Source organism: Mixophyes fleayi, chromosome 8, assembly GCF_038048845.1.
Source record: "Mixophyes fleayi isolate aMixFle1 chromosome 8, aMixFle1.hap1, whole genome shotgun sequence".
NCBI lineage: Eukaryota > Metazoa > Chordata > Amphibia > Anura > Limnodynastidae > Mixophyes > Mixophyes fleayi.
The window spans coordinates 116,698,374-116,718,135 of NC_134409.1; the positions used below are offsets into that span (position 1 = coordinate 116,698,374).

The 19,762-nt window shown below is 39.7% G+C and overlaps 1 protein-coding gene across 3 annotated transcripts in view; it reads right to left on the reverse strand.

Moving 5' to 3' along the window:
- The window catches only part of ERC2 (ELKS/RAB6-interacting/CAST family member 2), an 804,554-nt gene that overhangs the window by 774,153 nt on the left and 10,639 nt on the right, over positions 1 to 19,762 (reverse strand). For all 3 annotated transcript variants that reach the window (XM_075183253.1, XM_075183252.1, XM_075183254.1), the window contains exon 2: positions 2,219 to 2,299. The gene's annotated coding sequence lies outside the window, so the exon portion shown is untranslated. The remainder of the gene's footprint in view (positions 1 to 2,218; positions 2,300 to 19,762) is intronic.

Here is a 19,762-nt window from a genome sequence, read left to right on the forward strand (position 1 = left end):
TAAAACATCTAAAAAGTAAAAGTGGAGGTGTTGCCCATAGCAACCAGTCAGATTCTAGCTATCTAGTACATTCTATAGAATAATAGCTAGAATCTGATTGGTTGCTATGGGCAACACCTCCCCTTTTCCTTTTTAGAAGTTTTAGTAAATCTAACTCTTAAAGTTTGAGTCAAACAAATTACAGTTATATAAATGTAAACTGTATATAATACATTTGGCCTATCCATGTCTGCCCTGAAACATGCAGAAAAAAGACGCACGATAAAGAGTCTATATTGACTATACAGCTTCTAGATTTTAAAAAAGTCTGTTACTTGCTATTTCAAAGAGGGTTTACACCGTCCCTGTCCATAAATGTCAATTTCTCCTCTCCTTCGTCAGCAGCAGAGTTTTGAATAGGGGAGGGCACATGCGTTATAATAGAGGGCAGAATATGATTGGCTGTGAGCAGCTCACTATCAGACATATGTCCCTCTCTATGGCAATGTTCTCTACCCTTTTCAATCTCTGTTATCAATCTGTATCAAAAACAGAATAGAGATGAAGGGTGGACCATCCATTGTTAAAAGAGTTCACACAAAGAATGTTTATCAACCGTTACCGGAATTTCTAGTGCTATATTACAAGTCTGTGCTGGTCACGTTTATCCGAAAGCTAGGAATCAGCAATTTTCAAAAACTGAATAAACTGAAAACCCCTCCAAACTACACAAAATGTGTAATATTCCATGCCCACCAGGGGACACTGTGGAATCTGTAAATTTATATGGTTGATTTCCCCAAAATACATATACCATGCTGCCCTCTCCTGGGATCTGTTGGGAACTACAAAGATTTTCCCAAAAATCAGAGACTATTTGAAGGGACTCTTTCACTAAACTATGATTGTTTTCTTGTTGTTATTTCCCCTTTCTATATTTTTATTCAGAATTGGGTTGTCCTCATCTGAATAATATGACATTTTTCAGATACCATAATACATAGGAAAAATAGCATACCAACCCAATATTTGGGCACATGGCATCAGGACAGGGAGTATGGCGTCGTCATGAAGGGGGCAAGGAGGGGGGTTGTGGTGACTCCTCCGGAGGGCTGCCTAGTGCTATGAAGCACAACGCTGCCCTTAGATATCAGGCAAGCAGTACCCGTTCACCGCTGGCAGCGAAGAACAGAAGGTACCTCCCGACATTCCTACCGGAGGGACAAGCATGAGCCCTACAATCTGGACAATCCTGCCAAAATCAGAACAGTTGGGAGGTATGTTGTAAGTCACAAAACACATGATTAAGAAATACTTATGAATAACATATATTAACTTATGAATAACATAAGAGACACATCCAAAACAGCATATAAACATAAAACAGATTTTGCTGCTGCTAAAATGTTTTCTTGGGTTATAGTCATAAGAACTCAGGGTTAGACAAAACGTGGATGCAAGATAATTCTGAGAGCTATGATTCAACAACATTTGCTAAAAAAAAAAGACCAAGGGGTATATTTACTAAACTGCGTGTTTGAAAAAGTGGAGTTGTTGCCTATAGCAACCAATCAGATTCTAGCTGTCATTTTGTAGAATGTACTAAATAAATGACAACTAGAATGGGATTGGTTGCTATGGGCAACATCTCCACTTTTTCAAAGCCGCAGTTTAGTAAATCAAGCAAAAGATCGTAATATGTATAGTGTGGAGCAGAGAAGGAAACGGGGGGACATGATAGAAACTTTCAAATATATCAAGGGTTCAGGAGGGAAACATTCTTCAAAGGAAGAAATGTATTAGACATGCACTGAAACGGGAAGACAGGTTTAGAGGAAATTTGAGGAAAACCTACTTCACAGAAATGGTAGTGGATAAGTGGTATAGCCTCCTATCAGAGGTGGTAGAGGCTAATACAGCAATTTAAACATTTTTGGGATAGACATAAGGATATGCTTCAAAAATGAAAGTATCAAATAGGGTTTGAGGTTAACATAAGTTAACAAATGGGCAGGCTAGATGGGCCAAGCGGTTCTTATCTGCCATCAAATTTTATGTTTCTATGTTTCAAATTCTATTTTGTGAAAAGCGCAAGAGGATAGACAATAACAGGCACATAAGGAGTTTTGTACCACAGTAACGCACAATCATGACAGGAAGTACACTGTGCTTTTTCTACAGGAACTTCCTCTCTGAGGACAAAAAGAAGAGAACATGATTTATTAAACAGATAACCTACCTGCAATTTCCTGAAAAGCCATGTAATACACAAGATGTCTGCTCTCCAAATCTTGGATGTCAATCTTTTATGCAGAATGCCCTATGGTTGAAAGAGCTCACAGTTAATTAAGAAGGGAACCTTGCTCATGCACACTAGAGTCAAAGAATGTGTGTTATCTACAGGAGAATAAGACGCACACCGATTTCTATGTGTTATTTTCTATACCATGAACAAAAAGAAAACTTAAAAAGATAGCAACAGGTGAAAAGATCTGAAATAAATCTTTGCATTTTAGTGTAGAGAAGAACATGAAAGAATAGCCACAAACACATCAATGGGCAATGAGAACTTCCCACACATGTCAAGTACAGTGAGTAGTTTAACGAAACTCAGAACAGCTTGGTACCATTTCATGAGCTGGGGCACACAACACTATGCTCCTCTAACATTTAAGCACATGTATTTTCAAAGGCTGGTAAGGTCACGAGAGCTGATTTTTTGGCAGCTACTTTTTAATGTAATCCGCAACCAGAACTAGACTGATCTAGGAATGAAGTTAAGAACAAAAGAGAGCACTCATGGTACAGTATTCAAGTGTACCAAATATACATATAAAGTAAATGGCATACTTATAGAAGCAGGAGAAGCAGCTTATCTAAGAAGTAGCTGTGTGTACTACACAATAGATCCACCTTATATGGCTTCTATGGGTGTAGGTATTGCAATCAGCTTTAAAGCACCAGTTCATCAGCTTTGAAAGATCCTCACGTCCTCATGTCTTCATGCTGGGGGTATGCATAGCTTCCAACATTCAGAATTCCGAAAGTGGGACAAAATAAGCCCTGTCCAAACGCTGGCTAGTTCTGCTCAAACTCCGCCCACAAACAGCCATAGTTGGTCAACCCTCACCCACTTCCACATTTAGCCCCACCCCTTTTTCGGCCCACGAATCGGGGCGTCCGCCAAAATAGGCATAGGTCTGTCCTTATCCAAAATGGATCAATACGCCAACTATTCTTAATTTGATCTGCAGCTTCCTCTTATGTAACCTTTTTTTTAATTTTGGTTAGTAATCTAAAAAAGGAATGAGGGGGGATGCTTTATAGAGTAATCAGTTTATTTAGAATTTACAGCCTTACATGAAATATGTGAACCAGCTAAGAATAGAAAGTTGCTTTCAACAAGCAAATTAACCAGACACTCCTGTTATCACTTCTGTAGCTATGTTATTGTTATTATCATTATTATTATTATCCTTTATTTATAAAGCACTGACATATTACACAACAATGTACATTGAGAGGATCATAACAAAGATAACATACAATGACATGAAGCAAGCTCTGCACAAATGAGCTTACAATCTTAGAGGTGTGGGGAACACTTGACACATAAGGTAGCGGAATAAGTATAGAGAACGGAGATTCACATGTTGCTCCGCTGCCAGTCACAGAATTAATTAGAAGCGCCACCCGTGATTATGCCATAATGTGACTACAATAGGTGAAAATTAATAATCTTTAACAAATAGCAAAATAAAAATGCCTAACACAGTTGATGAATCACTGCTCTGATGCCACTTCTCCATAGCTTAGTCCTTCTAAGTAAAATACATTTTAATGTATAAAAACAAAATACTGTCATATCCACTAGGGTCCCTGCTCACTCTAACGCCCCAGCACTGCACTCCACTGCGCACTCTGGACCTCATTTAAAGTCGGACGCAAAGTCTGTTTTAGGCGCATCTAACCAAAAAACACTACCACGCATGTGCAGAAAGCACCATATCCGCCTGCATCTTTGACGCAATTAACACTTGCGACAGCTTGCGACTACGAGAGAATGGGAGGAACGTGGAACTATGAAGACGTGACCATGCAAATACATCCTAGTTGCAGTGAGGCACAGACGCAACACACGTCAAAACAGGGCTAAAGCTGTGCGGCAGGAATTCGGTGGCGCAAGTTTTAGCTAGCTGCAGGAACTGCTCACAGCTCGATAGGGTATTAAGAGTGGAACGCAACTTGGGTTGCTTGCCACTTGTAATACCCTACCAAGCTGCAGCACACTCCCACTCCTACACTTCTTAAACGGACTTTGCGTCCGACTCTAAATGAGGTCCTCTATCTGTTTCAACCCAACCAATCAGCTGCTGATTTCTCTCTCTTATGAGCTTCCCATTCACCTGGGAAGGGCATCATGATTCACCTTCCCGTTCACCTGACAGGTAAGTTATTGTGGAAAGGGCATCAACACCTGCTTGGCTTTTTGCAAACAGGTCAAGTTGAAAGTGGAGTGTGGTGTGGGACCATCAGACCCATCAGAAATACAGCAAACAGAGCGTGGAAGGTATTTGTTTTTTATTTTATCTTATGTAAGGATGGAGTTAGTCATAAATATAGTCCATAGTAGAACAAGTTATTGAGCGTAGTGAAAGTTAACTGCGCAGACTATCAATGCCAAAAGCTTCCAAGAAGAGGTGGAGCATTGATAATAGCTTCTGACCCAGTTTTAGAACAAACTCTACCTTGCAACTAAGGAGGGGAATTAAATAACTCCACCCAGATAAACAATTGCAGAAAAACATCAAGGGGAATATTTACTAAACTGTGGGTTTGAAAAATTGGAGATGTTGTCTATAGCAACCAATGAGATTCTAGCTATCATTTATTTAGTGCATTCTACAAAATGACAGCTAGAGTCTGATTGGTTGCTATAGGCAACATCTCCACTTTTTCAGATCCGCAGTTTAGTAAATATACCTCCAAGTTTAAAAATCGTTAGATACTTCGTTCCTCCACCTTCTCAACAGAAAAACTTGAACATCTCAACCCTTTGATGTCCATTACCTACTTACACGTTATATTGCATTGCTCGTTGTTCCAGAAAATACTTAATTTTCTAAATATCTACCTTTAAACTTTTTCTTCCCTTTCTTCTGGCATTTACTGTCTGACATCAGCAGTGCCTCTATCTAATTAGTAGTCTGAATCACCAGACATTCGAGCAGTTTCAAAATAAAGATGATGTCTATCATCTTTTTAATGCATTCTGTTTTAAGATAGCCAACTAGATAATTTTTTTCATACTTTAAAGGCAGCAATGTGGTTTCCACATGTATAAATATAAGCCTGACGAAAAATATATTTCATTGAGCAAATTAACGTTATAAAATAAAGTGGAATTAGGCCCTAGTTCTAAATACTTCCCTTTAAGAAACAACAAGTTCTAATATTTTTTCTTCTAGTGATACCTCTAGGATACCAAAAGCAATTCATATTCCTTCATATGAAACATTATTTATTATGACGGGTGTTTTAAATTATTTCACCAATTAATAAAAGACTATTAGACAACAGGGAATTTTAATTGTTCTTTAATTTCCCTTCCCTCTTTATTGTAAGCTCTAGATGGTAAATCTCAAATTCAGTGCTATCTTATATTGTGGTTCTGTTTAGTTTTATACCCCTGTAAATGCTACTTGCTATATACATATTTGCTACATACTGTTCGGCCTGTATTCAAATGTTTACGGGGGCAAATGTATATAGCATACTTGCCAACTCTCCCTGAATGTCAGGGAGACTCCATGAAATAGGGGTGATCTCCCTCACTCCCTGAAGAGTCTGGCATTCTCTCTGATGCTGAGCTGGTACAAGACGTGGTTGACTTCACCATCTGTGGCATGATGACATAGTTCAGAAACTGTGTCCTATGTCCATGTATTGATGCCTATGCAGGTGGCCATTTTCATGGAGACCAAAATTTAATCAAAGACTGACAGGTAAGACAACATGACTTCAGTAATGGAGACAGAAATGTAAAAGACACTTCAGTCTCTAGAGATTCATTGGCTGCTTTTCTTTAACACATAGATGCCTACTCTCCCGGAATGTTCGGGAGACACCCGCATTTCTGAGAGACACCCCCCCCCCCCTTTCCCATCCAAAGTACATGTACCACCACTGTCCTACTATCGCATTTCAGGATGGCGATAGCCAAAAGGTCAGCTATGCAATAAATGATTTATTAGTAAAATAAGCATTTATTCCTGTTTTTTTTAATAAAGTTATTTTTATTTTCTAATTTTCTTTTTTAATGTATAGATCAGTAATTGGAAGCTCAAGTTCGGGCTTTCAGATCCGACGTGCATTCGTGGGACTGCGGTCCATCATAAGACTATGCATGCCAGCAATTACAAAGAACCGGCTACATTTGTTTTGAACACCAATTAATTGTTAATTTTCCTATTTAGTTTTATATACTTTTCATCTGCGCCTTATTTATGTTTACATTTCATGTGCCAGGTTTGTACATTTTAATGCTTTAACCTTCATTTCACCAATGTAATAAGAACAATAAAGTGTACCTGTAGAACATTTGTGTGCCTATAATGTGCTTTGCTGTAAAAAAGGGCTCTTGTACTTCCGCAAAGCCTACCAACCATCTACTTAACCACCTCACCTCCTCCACTCGCTCTCCCTTCTCTCCCCCTTGCCTCTTCTGGCTCCCCTTGTGCCTGTTCTGTCTACCCTCCCTTTGGATGTAAGCTCACATGAGCAGGGCCGTCTTCCCTCCTGTCTCCTCACCTGTTCTTCTACTCCGTGCTTATTGTACTAGCCTGCGTGGAGTTTCTGAAGTATTGGTATTTTTGTTTATTGTTCTGTACTGTTTCACCCTGTATAGTCAACTGTTTGTAATGTGTACGGCGCTGCGGAAACCTTGTGGCGCCTAACAAATAAATGATAATAATAATAATAATGCTGTAATAGAGATTCCATTTACAACAACGGTCAATGACACTTTGCCGGCATTTCTTTGCCATGTTAAAGAAAGCTTCCGCGGCCCCCCACTAAGCCAACCCTCATTAAATTCTCAAATATTTCATCACGTAACAAGGAACCTCACTTTTGCATCAGTATGTAGCACAAGGAGAGGTTACTGTGTGTAGTCCAGGATCTGCCCAGGTACTCACACCACAAGCAGCAAAATGTTTCTCCCCCTGCAAAAGCCGCTATCTTAAAGCTATTATACATGCCCTTGCCTGTACACACTGGCACATGATATTAATAAAAGGAAACAAACAGCATCTGCTCTGTGCATACCATTTTTTGACTTGTCAGCCGCACTTAAATATGCAAATTCCTCTATAGTAAAAAGCAAAAGATACAACAGGACTTTTAGAATATTTGACATGACATTATACCTCATTCCCTGACATAAAACGGCTTTCAGAAATTAACATTGCTTTAAGTACTGAACACAGCTTTAAGTGCACCACTATTACATGCATTTATTGTCAACCAGCATTGAAATTGCTATCCTATCTACAATATATAAATGCTATGAAACTGCACAAACAACACACATGAACATTAAGGGATATAAATTACTAAACTGCAGGTTTGCAAAAAGTGAAGATGTTGCCTATACCAACCAATTAGATTCTAGCTGTCATTTTGTAGAATGTACTAAATAAATGATGACTAGAATCTGATTGGTTGCTATAGGCAACATCTCCACTTTTTCAAACCCGCAGTTTAGTAAATAAAAATATATCTCTAAATCTCAGATAAGTAGTACTGAATTGTCATGTGCTTACTAAGGGTGTCAACAAGATGTCTGCTCTTTAATAAGTAACTGAAGCTAGATATTATGAAATGGGTTATGAGGTTATGGGAATATAGCTATTTTAATACACCAACTGCATTTGAAAGCTATTGCACTCGCCAGATACGTTTGTTTACACATACTGGCCAACTGGCCAGGAATATCAGGGACACTCCCAAATTCCAGGTAGGTCTCCTGAACTCCCTGGAGAGAAGGCAATTCTCCTGCATCTTGCCCACTTAATAGTGTAGTAGGCGAGATGGGGGCCCCATGATGCGATTCGTGTCATTTTGGCTTAGCCCTCCGCAGCAAAATGACACGACAATGGCATTATATCTTAGGGGTGGGGCCAAAATGGTGCGATTCACGGCACTCCAACCTTATACCAGAGGTGCTTCAAAGCACCTCTGTATCTCCCAGAGGGGACAGTAAAAATGCTGGCAAGTATCTGTTAAAATTATATCACTCGTTTTTAAAGTGTTATACAATGGAATACAAAACACAATTACTGCTTGGCTGATCAAATTTTATTTTTGTGTGCATTTATTATTTTTCCAAAGAGACACCCTACCCTCTGCTAACTCAATAACTACCAAATGTTTAAAATGTTGTGTAAAACAAGATATAACTGCAAGGCATTTTGATGTATGCATAAAATCAGAAATCCCACGTATATTTTATTCTTTAAATAGCAAGTCAATGTAACCCGCACCTTAGCTATCCTCCTACTTATCATTATCTCATTTTCAAAATCTAACTGAAGGGCAAATAAAAATGTCTGCCAGATACAGTCAGTCTGCTACACAGACACATGCTCTCAACATGTCATGTGATGGCAGGGCAGGGGGGATGTCAGAGTGCACACAGAGATCAGAGGAACATTCCAAAGCCTCTCTGCTCACTAAACCATGTGCCATGTGACTGTGGGTGCCATGGAAGCCCAGAATCATAAATTATTATCAGCAGCTTGAAAGAAAAAAAAAATGTAACATGGTAAATATCAAAAATTTTCTTATAGCCTGCCACAGTGATTTGCGTTAAAAAAAAAAAAATACTACTTTAATGGGATTGCTGCTTTAATGTGTGAAAAACATAAAAAACATTTAATGGGTTCTTAAGTGCTCATTCTCAACTGCATCTGTGGAGACAGACTTAAAGCTTTCCATGTACAGCAGTAACAACAGCAGGTTTGGGTGGGCAACAGCATGCTCCTCTAAATATTGTTGGTCAATTATAAAGATAAAAAATGTAGGCGTTAATTAATTAATGCTAATTAATTAATGCTCTATTGCTCCCTTTTACAGCACAGTACATAAACAGATGAAACAGACGAATAGCCCTATTACTCTCTCTATTGGCCTATCTGAACAGATGCTTTGCACAATATTTTCAGATTTTGGAAATGCAAATGAGATGCGCATATCAGCCAAAGTAAAAACCTTGTCTGAAAATGCCTATAATAACATTTAGACTATCCTCTTACTATTATTGTCATTGATTTATATAACTCCACAGTGCTCCGCACCTCCGGGAATGGGGAATACATGGCATACATAAAATAGGGACATATAAGCTAGCAAAAAAATATTTGCAGATATGAAAACAAAGGGTAGGAAGGCCCTGCTCATGTGAGAGCTTACACTATAGTGGTAATGGGACACAGATGAGAGGAGCAAGAGTGGAGACTGGGACAGTTGTGAGGGTGTACCAGAGTATAGGTGAGATTAGAGGAGATTTCAGAGAGCGTTTAAAGATTTGAAGGTTAGTCTGGATAGAGGATTCCATAAGTGGAAGGGAGAAGTTTTTTTAGGCGGGTGTGAGGTGGTTATTAGAGAGGACAGGTCAGAGGTAGATCTAAGAGGACATGATGGAGAGCATTTTCAGATGAGATTTGAGTTGTATGAAGGGATGGCTCTGTTGAAGGCTTTAAAGGTGAGGATGAGTAATTTGAATCAGATTCTGAAGGCATGAGAAACCAATGTAGGGATTTACATAGTGGTGCAGTCAATCTGTAGCTGTGAAAGAGGAAGATTAGTCATGCCGAGGTATTTAATACGGATTGATGGGTAAGGGGAATGCCAGGTAGCAGGAGGTTGCAGTGGTCGAAGCGGAAGATCCTGAGACAATTGATAAGAGTATTGGTTGTATCTTGGGTAAGAAATAGGTGTATTCTGGCAATATTTCGAAGGTGGAGGCGACAGGACAGGATGAGGCTGGATGTGAGGAATAAAGCAGAGTGCGGAGAAAAGTTTAACACCAGGGTAGTGGGCTTGTGAGGACATTGTGGTGGTGTTGACAGAGAGGGAGATTTGAGGGCAAATGGTGACTGGAAGGAGAGAAGATGATAAGTTCTGTGTTGGACAAGTTGAGCTTTAGGTAACATTTTAACATACATGTGGAAGTAGCAAAGACAGTTTGTCACACTACAGAAAAGGAGAGCTCAGAGGAGTAGAGGTATATTTGGGTGTTGTCAGTATAGAGGTGGTGCTGGAGGTCGAATGAGCAAGTTAGTTCACAAATAGAAGAGGAGTACATTGAGAAAAGCAGAGTCAGAAAGCAGAACCTTATGGGACCCAAATATATTGAAGGAGTGGAAAGGAAGGGGTAGTGACCCTGGAAGAACGATTCGATAGGTAGTAAGTGAACCAGAACAAAACTCTGTCATAAAAGCCAATGGTGTGAAGGGTGTGCAGAGGAGATGGTGAACAGTGAACAGTGTTGAAAGCAGCAAAGAGGTCTCCTTTATTTTAAGTCAACCAGTCCCATATTTAGACATGTTGTATGGGAGTCCAGTCAAATTCCACTTTTGACAATCATCAGGAGAGGAAGAAGAGAGTAACACCCAGGACCAGTGGCAAAGACATTACCAATTAACCTTAATTTTCACAATTTCTGGTAGAAGGAACTGACAGAGCCATAAAGGTGGACATTGTTGATTTATGCATGTGTTTTCCATATGTGTTATTTTATTTTATGTAAGTGCAGAGTTGTCTTATTGCATTCGTTATTATTAAAAGGACCCCCCCCCCGTCTCTCTTTTTTCCATGTGAAGAGTGAATATAAAAAGTTTTCATACCCTGAGTGCAATCACAAAGGGGCCAATGGATGGTGTGATCTCCTTGCTTTCTGTCTAAAGAATTAAGGATCATTGTTCTGTGCAAATAAAATGCTAAAATAGTTTAGTAACATGAGTGCAATCACAGAGGGTTTGAAAACACCAAATTTATCTTCAGACTTTTACTCAATTTTCAAGTCTCGTCACATCACATATAAAGGAGTGAGGATTATTTGGGAACACCTTGCCTTATTGAAAAACTGAGAACTGCACGTGGTGATTATTAAAGAATCAATAATACAATGGGGGATGATACAATTCGAGTGGAATCGCGTCATTAAGCCCCACCTCCACTCACGACACTAGGGAAGTGGGCAGGATGCAAGAAGTTGCACTGCTCTCCCGGGAGTCTGGGAGAACTCCTAGAAGTTTAGGAGTCTTCCGGATGATGACTACGACCTATCATCAAAAGTATATAATAGCTATTAAAACAATGCTCCAAAGAGCAGAGCGGGGGCCAGTGTAGAAAATTAACTAGTATAGATCAGCCCATCTCACTTCTGGGCCCCATAGCCAGCACACTTCCTGCAACGGTTATAGTTCTGTCCCTGGCTTTCAGTTCATATTATATGGATATTAAAAGTTATCGCAGAATCCATGACCCGGGATGGCTGGCAAATTTTAGCTCCGGGGGCAAGACGCGACTCAGCAGCCTATTAGGAAGTTTTTAAAGGAAAAAAAGATGCAAGTGGCCCAGTCCAAGGTAGCCCAGTATGGGACCAGCCTGGTGGGAAGATGTCCCCCTGCCCCCCAGTCCATCCTGCCCATGTCCATGATCTGTATAAAAGAGTTCATATGCAAGTCCACGAGACAGAAAGAAGGCTTCAGAGAATAAAGTTTATGGGCCTGAGTCATTAAGAGAGGAAAGCGACAAAAAGGAGTACATTTTCTCATGGACAAACCATGTTACAATGCAAGGGGTGGTGCAAATTAGTTTATTATTTTGCACATAACTTAATACTGGCTGTTTTTTTTCATATAGCACACAAATACTTGATCGCTTTATTTTTACACTGAAATTTAATGTTCTACCCCAACTATAAATCTGTCCCCACATTTTAAATTTACCTCCCCCCTCCAATGCAACATGGTTTTGCCCAGATGCAAAGTTACTCCTTTTGTATGCTTTGCTCTACTTAATGACTCAGGCCCTATGTGTGGGAATAAAGATCCTACATGCTGCTTTGTACTGTGAAGCACACTTTGAGGCCCAGAGCCCGAATTCTATCTATCTGAGGGAATAAAATAACATGCACCTAGGCAATGTAAGAAAATTTGTAATAAATAAAAAACGGTATGACAACCACCCCTCCAGAATGATCCAAGCACACCAGCACTCAAAACCTGGGCTGGTTGTGTGAGGACAAACAGCATGAATCCCTGGCAATAGCCACAACCAACACCTATGACAGGCTGAATTTCCTAGGGAAATCGTGCCAACACTAGAAATCTGGGCACCTGCCTGTGGGTGCTGGGGTAATAGTGTAAATTAGTAAAAATGTATAAAAAAATAATAATTTTTTGTATGTGGTACTACCGATCCCAACAAGTCCTGGCAGCCACTACAAGTGCCAGCATGCCCAGAGCAAGCTGACATTTGTAAAACCACAAGGACCAGCATGCCCTAGCATCCAGGGCCTGATGGGACAACATTGTTAAGAAAAAATATTTAATTAACTAAAAACTACCACCATCCCTTTTCAACCAATTTATTGTTCACCTAAATCCATGGTGATCTGCTTTCTTCTTCAGGCCTTTAATCCAAAGGGAAGAGAAAAATAAAACACATTGAAAATGGTGTCTCTCCTTTTCAAGCGGACTGTCAAGGCAGGAGGCCTATCATGAACTAACCAATAGAGAGCGGCTTCGGTAAACTCTATAGGAATGGCAGATGCACTACGCCTGTATCTTCTTTTCAGCGGATATGGTGCTGTTCTGCCATGCTGAATATAGAGAAAATATCACAAATCACGGACCACTCCACTCCTACACCTTCAAAAAGCCTGTCGGCAAGGTTAGTTGAAGGCTAGTAAGGCCTCAGGGCCAGATTATGGGCCACATGGGCCTGGGGCTGAAAATTGTAAAGGACCTATTGTAGGAAGTGCCGTCCCACCGGAGGTGTGGCCAGTGATGTGTGCGCTTGGCCAGCACCATGGAGGGCATAGCTTGCAATTCCCTCCAGTCACTTACATCTCCCTCCCATCCTTCCTTATATAAAGAGTGCACCACTAACTGGTTCACACATCTTGTATGTAATGTGAAGAGTGGAAATACGTCCCAGCTGTCCCTCATGCCGGTACAAGCTCCTGGCTAATCAGGATATTCCCCTAAAATCAGGACTATCCTGATGGAATCAGGACAGTTGAGAGGTAAAGGTATGTTATTTTATTGACCATTGAAGACAAAAATACAAACAATGGTTGATTATTTCTATTTAAAAAGTGTTTAACAGAAACATACATGAAAAATGCACATTTTCAGGTTTTTAAGATTGAAGAAAGTACAGGGTGCTAAAAACTAAAGAAAAATAAATTTAAAGAAATAAACTTGAATACACTGTCTATTGTATATATATATATTGATCCTCTATAGCAGAGGTGCCCAAGTTCAGTCCTCCAGGGCTACCAACAGGTCATGTGTTTAAGATTTCTTTAATCATGCACAGGTGAGTTAATCTGTTTTGCTGGGTCAGTAATTATCCTACCTGTTTCTACTGACAGAAATCCTGAAAACATGACCTGTTGGTGGCCCTTGAGGACTGAACTTGGACACCTCTGCTCTATAGGTACATACAATAGACAGTGTAGGTGCCCTCACAAAAAAAACAATTTACTCCTGGCTGGCCTGGGCCTATTTCTGTGGAGAGGCCTGGGGCTGCAGCCTCATCAGGCCCATTGTTAATACCCTGGAAGGCCTGTGCACCGATGATGATATATAGACTACATGAAGGTCAATAGGGCAACACAACGTGTTAACATAGAAACGCAATGAGACTAAAGAGAGCCAGTGTGTTTTTTTAATTGCAGGAAACACCTATAGTGCTCAGCTGTTCATCTGTCAGTCCATATGTACTCAATAAAAAAAATACATTTCCCTTACATCACACTATTTCATTACAAACATTTAAAATGCGGCGACGACATACATAAATGAATGGCTGCGACTGAAATTAGTAGAAGACAAAGCACAGCTAGACAGGAGGATCTCCTTATAAAACTAACCTAATAAATGTACTGTCGCCAGCTCTGTTATTTACTTTTGACAGTTCATTTGGGAGAAAAGCAAGGTTTCAATTTATTTCCCTCACAAATCATTAAAATATGACAAAAAATAAGAACCTAGGTGACACGACGGCATCTTAATTTCCATACTGAAAGACTTTATTTTAGTCCTCTGATCTATTTAAGTAAGGCTGTAAAAAAATAGGGTGACAGACATTTTTGTAATAAAATGCTACACAACAATTATTATAATGGACCTGTCACAATGAAGTACAGTTCCTGACAAAGTAAAGTAACATATCTGTAAATAGTAATAGTTACATCTCACGCTACATGTGTTATACTTCTCGGTTGCTGTAGAAACCTTTCTAATATTAACTTTATTTGTCTCACCCTTCTTTGCTGACATCTCATTCTAAAGATTCCAAAAGAGTACATGTTGGCTTCAGTCATTGGTGGAAGGCATTCAATGGGCGGAACCAACAGCCAAGCGGTCTATTGGTTGACAGGGAGCCTCATGCAAGGGGGTAGCCACAACGTGTGAAGTGATAGGCTGCACTCTCATAAAGATTGGTTGAGCCCACAAAATGGCTGCCACCGCAGTGAATAAACCGGTGGCTACATTATAATTCAAGGAGGAATAAAGGTAAAAGAGGATTCTAACCAGTTACAAACAACTCAAATTATGTGAATAAACATTATTGCGGTATTATATTACATTTGACTATTACTCTGTAAACGCTGCAAGAGTAGTATGCTTAGAAAAAAACAAACACTTTAATCATGGCTCAATTCAGTTATGGCTGCCAAGCACCAGTAAATTCATTTCTTGAAAAAAAGAAAAATAAATAAATTGTATCAATTTTCTGCTTTGCTAGTTTCTGCTGAAAACAGGCATTTTTACGGTGAAGGAATTTTCAATCATTTTCTTTCTATAAAATTGCAACCATTAGTCTCCCAGTAATAATTACACCGAAAACCCACAAAAGAAGCTCAAGTGGCAACTGAGTTTCCATAAATTCACAGATCATCAGCGACGTTGAACACGCGGATTAGCAACTTAACACGTAATGTGAGAATGCGCTGTACTTTTAAACCTAGACAACCAGTGTTTCAAATCACAATGATACCAGCCTGGGTTTTTGTGATAAGGAGCACAGCGGAGGAACTGGGAAATTTCATGTCTGCCAGGCAGATACAAAATTTTTCTCATTTAGCTTTGGATCTTGAACAAAGTCAAATTCCTCTCAATATAGCCATGCAATGATCCTAATCACCCGTCCAGGAGAGATAGAACTGTCATAGGGCAGGTACAGCCTGTCAGAGCACAAATCCCGTTCTCTTCTATACATCTCATAAGATGTGAAGCCAGATGCAGTTTCTAGCTGATGCACCTCTTTCTATTCACCCTCCCTGTGCCCAAAGTACGGAAAAAAAAATATCTTCAGAGATGGTCTTGTCTATTGTTCGCCTATTTATAGGTTGGAAATGCTGTTGTGCTTAGAGAAGTAGATTCACTGCATTACTTTGCTGACATTAGCAGAGAAATACATATATATTATTTTCATGTTCATTATTTGTATCTGAAACATACAGTAAGCACACTAAGGGGATCAGTCAATAAAGAGTCAGCATTAAAAACAGTAAGAAAATAAAAATACAATTTAAATGCTGAAGGATCCACAACATAAGATATCTACATATGGGTGGACTAGATGTTACGATTTTGATGTGTGTCAATGTCGTATGAACGGTATCTTCTATTTTACTTTTCAGTATGTTGGAAAAATATTAAATAAAGCTGTTTAAAAAAAAAGGCATATGATATATGTGATACAATATATTGCTCAAATATGGGCAGCACGGTGGCTTAGTGGTTAGCACTTCTGCCTCACAGCGCTGGGGTCATGAGTTCAATTACCGCCCATGGCCTTATCTCTGTGGAGTTTGTTTGTTCTCCCGGTGTTTGCGTGGGTTTCCTCCGGGTGCTCCGGTTTCCTCCCACACTCCAAAAAACATACTGGTAGGTTAATTGGCTGCTGTAGACCATAGTCTGTGTATGTGTGTATATTAGGGAATTTAGACTGTAAGCTCCAATGGGGCAAGGACTGATGTGAATGAGTTCTCTGTACAGCGCTGCGGAATTAGTGGCGCTATATAAATAGATGATGATGATACGCTAGACGCACAGTTGAGTTTGGTTCTCTCCCCACTGCCAGACCCATTTGTCTATGCGAAAGCACCCAATATTGGTGAGCAGAAAAGGAGACAACTGCACAGTGCATTCACAGTACAGAGGTACGGTGAGCATTTGCTGGTATTTGGGGGAAGAAGAGTAATGCTCATTGTCCAGATTAGTTTAGAAGTTCTGAAACAAGCAATTTGCACATTGGATGCAGTATATTGCAGATGTTATTTTAGGAATATAGCTGAGGCATGGTAGAAATAAGTAACTGTACATTTACTTTATTTCAAATTAAATTAAAATTAAATGCTTCACACATACCAAGTCCCCAAAAATCATCCTACATTATGTAGTTCTCCTGTGCATGGTATAGTAACATTTGTGAAATCAGAATAGCTTTGGCTTCATAACACACTCAAACTGGGCTATTACAAACGTGAATGACAAGCACTGGAAAAAGAGTGTCCATTAGGAGCCTCTCCTTCTAGGCCACAAATCATTCTTAAACTATACAGTGTGTGTTCCCAATGGTATAGAGCAGCGGTTCCCAAAGTGTGCGCCGCGGCTCCTAAGGGTGCCGCGGCGCTGTCACAGGGGTGCTGCGGGAAGGCCAGAAAAAAACAAAACAAATCATAAACTTACCAATCCGCGCGGCGCCGGGACCCAGCATCCTCCTCTCTCACGCAGCTTGTCGCTGCGTGAGAGAGGAGGATGCTGGGTCCCGGCGCCGCGCGGATTGGTAAGTTTATGATTTGTTTTGTTTTTTTCTGGCTTTCCCGTGGCATGGGGTCGTTCTTGACAGAAGAGGACATCTAAGAGTAGGATATTAGAATCATATAATCAATTCACCTCTTTTACGGGTATACCTCACTGTTGCGAAGTTATTCAATAACTATTGTGGAATTGAATAGTGTTCAAATCTTAAGTGGAGGCCAGAGGAGAGGGCAGCGTGACAGAGGGCAGAGGAGGGGAACAGCGTGACAGAGGCCAGAGGAGGGGGCAGCGTGAGAGAGGGCAGAGCAGGGGGACAGCGTGAAAGGGGGCAGTGTGAGAGGGCAGAGGGGGCAGCGTGAGAGGGGGCAGCATGTCTGGATGCAGAGGGGGCATTTTTGCATACAACTAAATAAGTATTTCTGTCCTGACCTAAATACTTATTACATTTTTTTGACCCACCTACTTCTAAAACAGGACTGCTCAGTAATTATTTTGGAGGGGTGCCTTGAAAAAATTATGGAGACTCTAACGGTGCCGCGAACTGCAACAGTTTGGGAACCACTGGTATAGAGGACAGATTCAAGGGATTTGTTAGATGAATTCAGGCCGGTTTGACATCCTCAAACTTGTTCATGGTTCTCTTATGTTTTTGGGCCTGTTCATTCATGGTTCAACCTTAATTTTAAATTGGAGGTAAAAGTGGTGATAAACTGGAGTGGTTAAAGTGATGGTGATAAGCTGGAGGGAAAAGTGCAGGCAAACGTTTATCATTACCTTTACCTATAGTTTATAGCCCTGTTAATCGACAGTTTATTACCACATTTAACTCCATATTACCTCAAGTTTACTACCACTTTACTATCAACTTCATCTCAATTTTATCACTTTTACCTCCAGGTCATCACAGCCATTACCCCAGTTTAGGGATTAATCATCACCACCTAGCAGATAAAGGAACCATCCCTAACTTTACACAAACTAACTGGGATTTGACAATCTAACTTTTTATTGGTTTGAAAGGAGAGGCCTCACACAGCCAATAAAAGGACAACCAGAAGCTCAGAGATGGACTGAAAAAACTTTTCATTTATATTGCACAAGGTAATCTCATTGCATCACAAGCGATTATTAGAATCAGTCAGTCACTTTTTACTGTTTTACTGCCAATTATTATGAATTAATGTGGGTAACTTCAAAAAAAAGCTCCCTAATATAACAAAGCAATACAAATGGTAGCCAGACTGAAGTGCTCAATAAAACTAAATTGTCAGCGCAGGAACAAGACATAGCAAAACATATTATCACTGTATAAAATATAACATTTGAAAGCACTTTACTCAAATGTACAACTGAGTTCAGCAAAAGAGACACTATTTCATCCATAGGCTGTGCATTTCTGAGGTGATTATCCACCAAGCTCTCGAATCCCGCCCTGCAGTAGGTTGCCATGCTAAGTGGGTGTGGAACTCCTCTAACATAGGAGACAGAGTGCCTGACATGTTTGCATAATTCCTCTGCTGCAATGCACTATGCGGAATGGTGGATTTACACAGAGAGGCAGAGCTGGTGATGTCACAGCAGCTCAAATGACTGCAGTCTTAACCTTTTGGTCTCTGAGATCCAATTAGGATACTGTCCTAAAAATGTGGGAGGGTCTGCAACTATATGGTGGGTGGTAACAATTTACTGTCAGGATAATACTGGTCAATGCATTTTACCTTCATGGCTTATATCATCATCATCATCATTTATTTATATAGCGCCACTGATTCCGCAGCGCTGTACAGAGAACTCATTCACATCAGTCCCTGCCCCATTGGAGCTTACAGTCTAAATTCCCTAACATACACACCTAATATCTGACAATTTCAATGCGGGTGTTTAATGGTCCTTTAAGATTTTTTAAATGTGTGTACGATTCTCTCTTGCATTTCTGTTGCTTTATATTCATATGTAACTACAAATATTTTGAGGTGCATTCTTTATATACAAAATACCTAAGTATATGTTTTACTGATCATTTGTAGACAAGAACAGCCTTACTTGAAAAAGGGGGGTTAGTGTTACTTTAACAGATCAGTAAGCACCTCCATTTGATTGATAGATTTATTTTCTTCACTGTAACCTGATCACCTAGCGTGAAGTTTGTGTGAAGAAGGTTCGAATCTTTTAAAGAAATCCTCGACATTATAACTTTTTAATCAAACCTATCTAAGATCTAAACTTGCATGAATGCATCTCAGGTCTAGAAATCGATTTTATATTCTGTACTACAATATCAGGTTAAAAGAGTAAGAACCCATGGACTGTAGTCAACACAAAACCATATACAACCCTCAAGCTGATTTAGAGGAAAGATCTATTCAGATATGCAAAGATCATTATACGCCAATTCATTTTAATATATCCAGTAGGAACTTATGTTTATATTTGATTATGTATAATAAATGTTACTGTTTCAGTAATAATCGTGTGAGGTGAGGAATAGGGGGCTCATTACCCGATACATTACGCATGAAAATGAACAAGCCACATAAAAACAAGATGTGAATATAAGTATAGTTTTAATTATTTCACAATATTACCCTATGAAAGTTGCACTTTTATACTACAACCATTTTTAACTGGTAAGCTAGTTGTACTATCATTGCACTGATTGTAAATAAACTTGTATCATGTGATTTTTAAGTTAAAGATCCATTTCCAGATAAATCGCC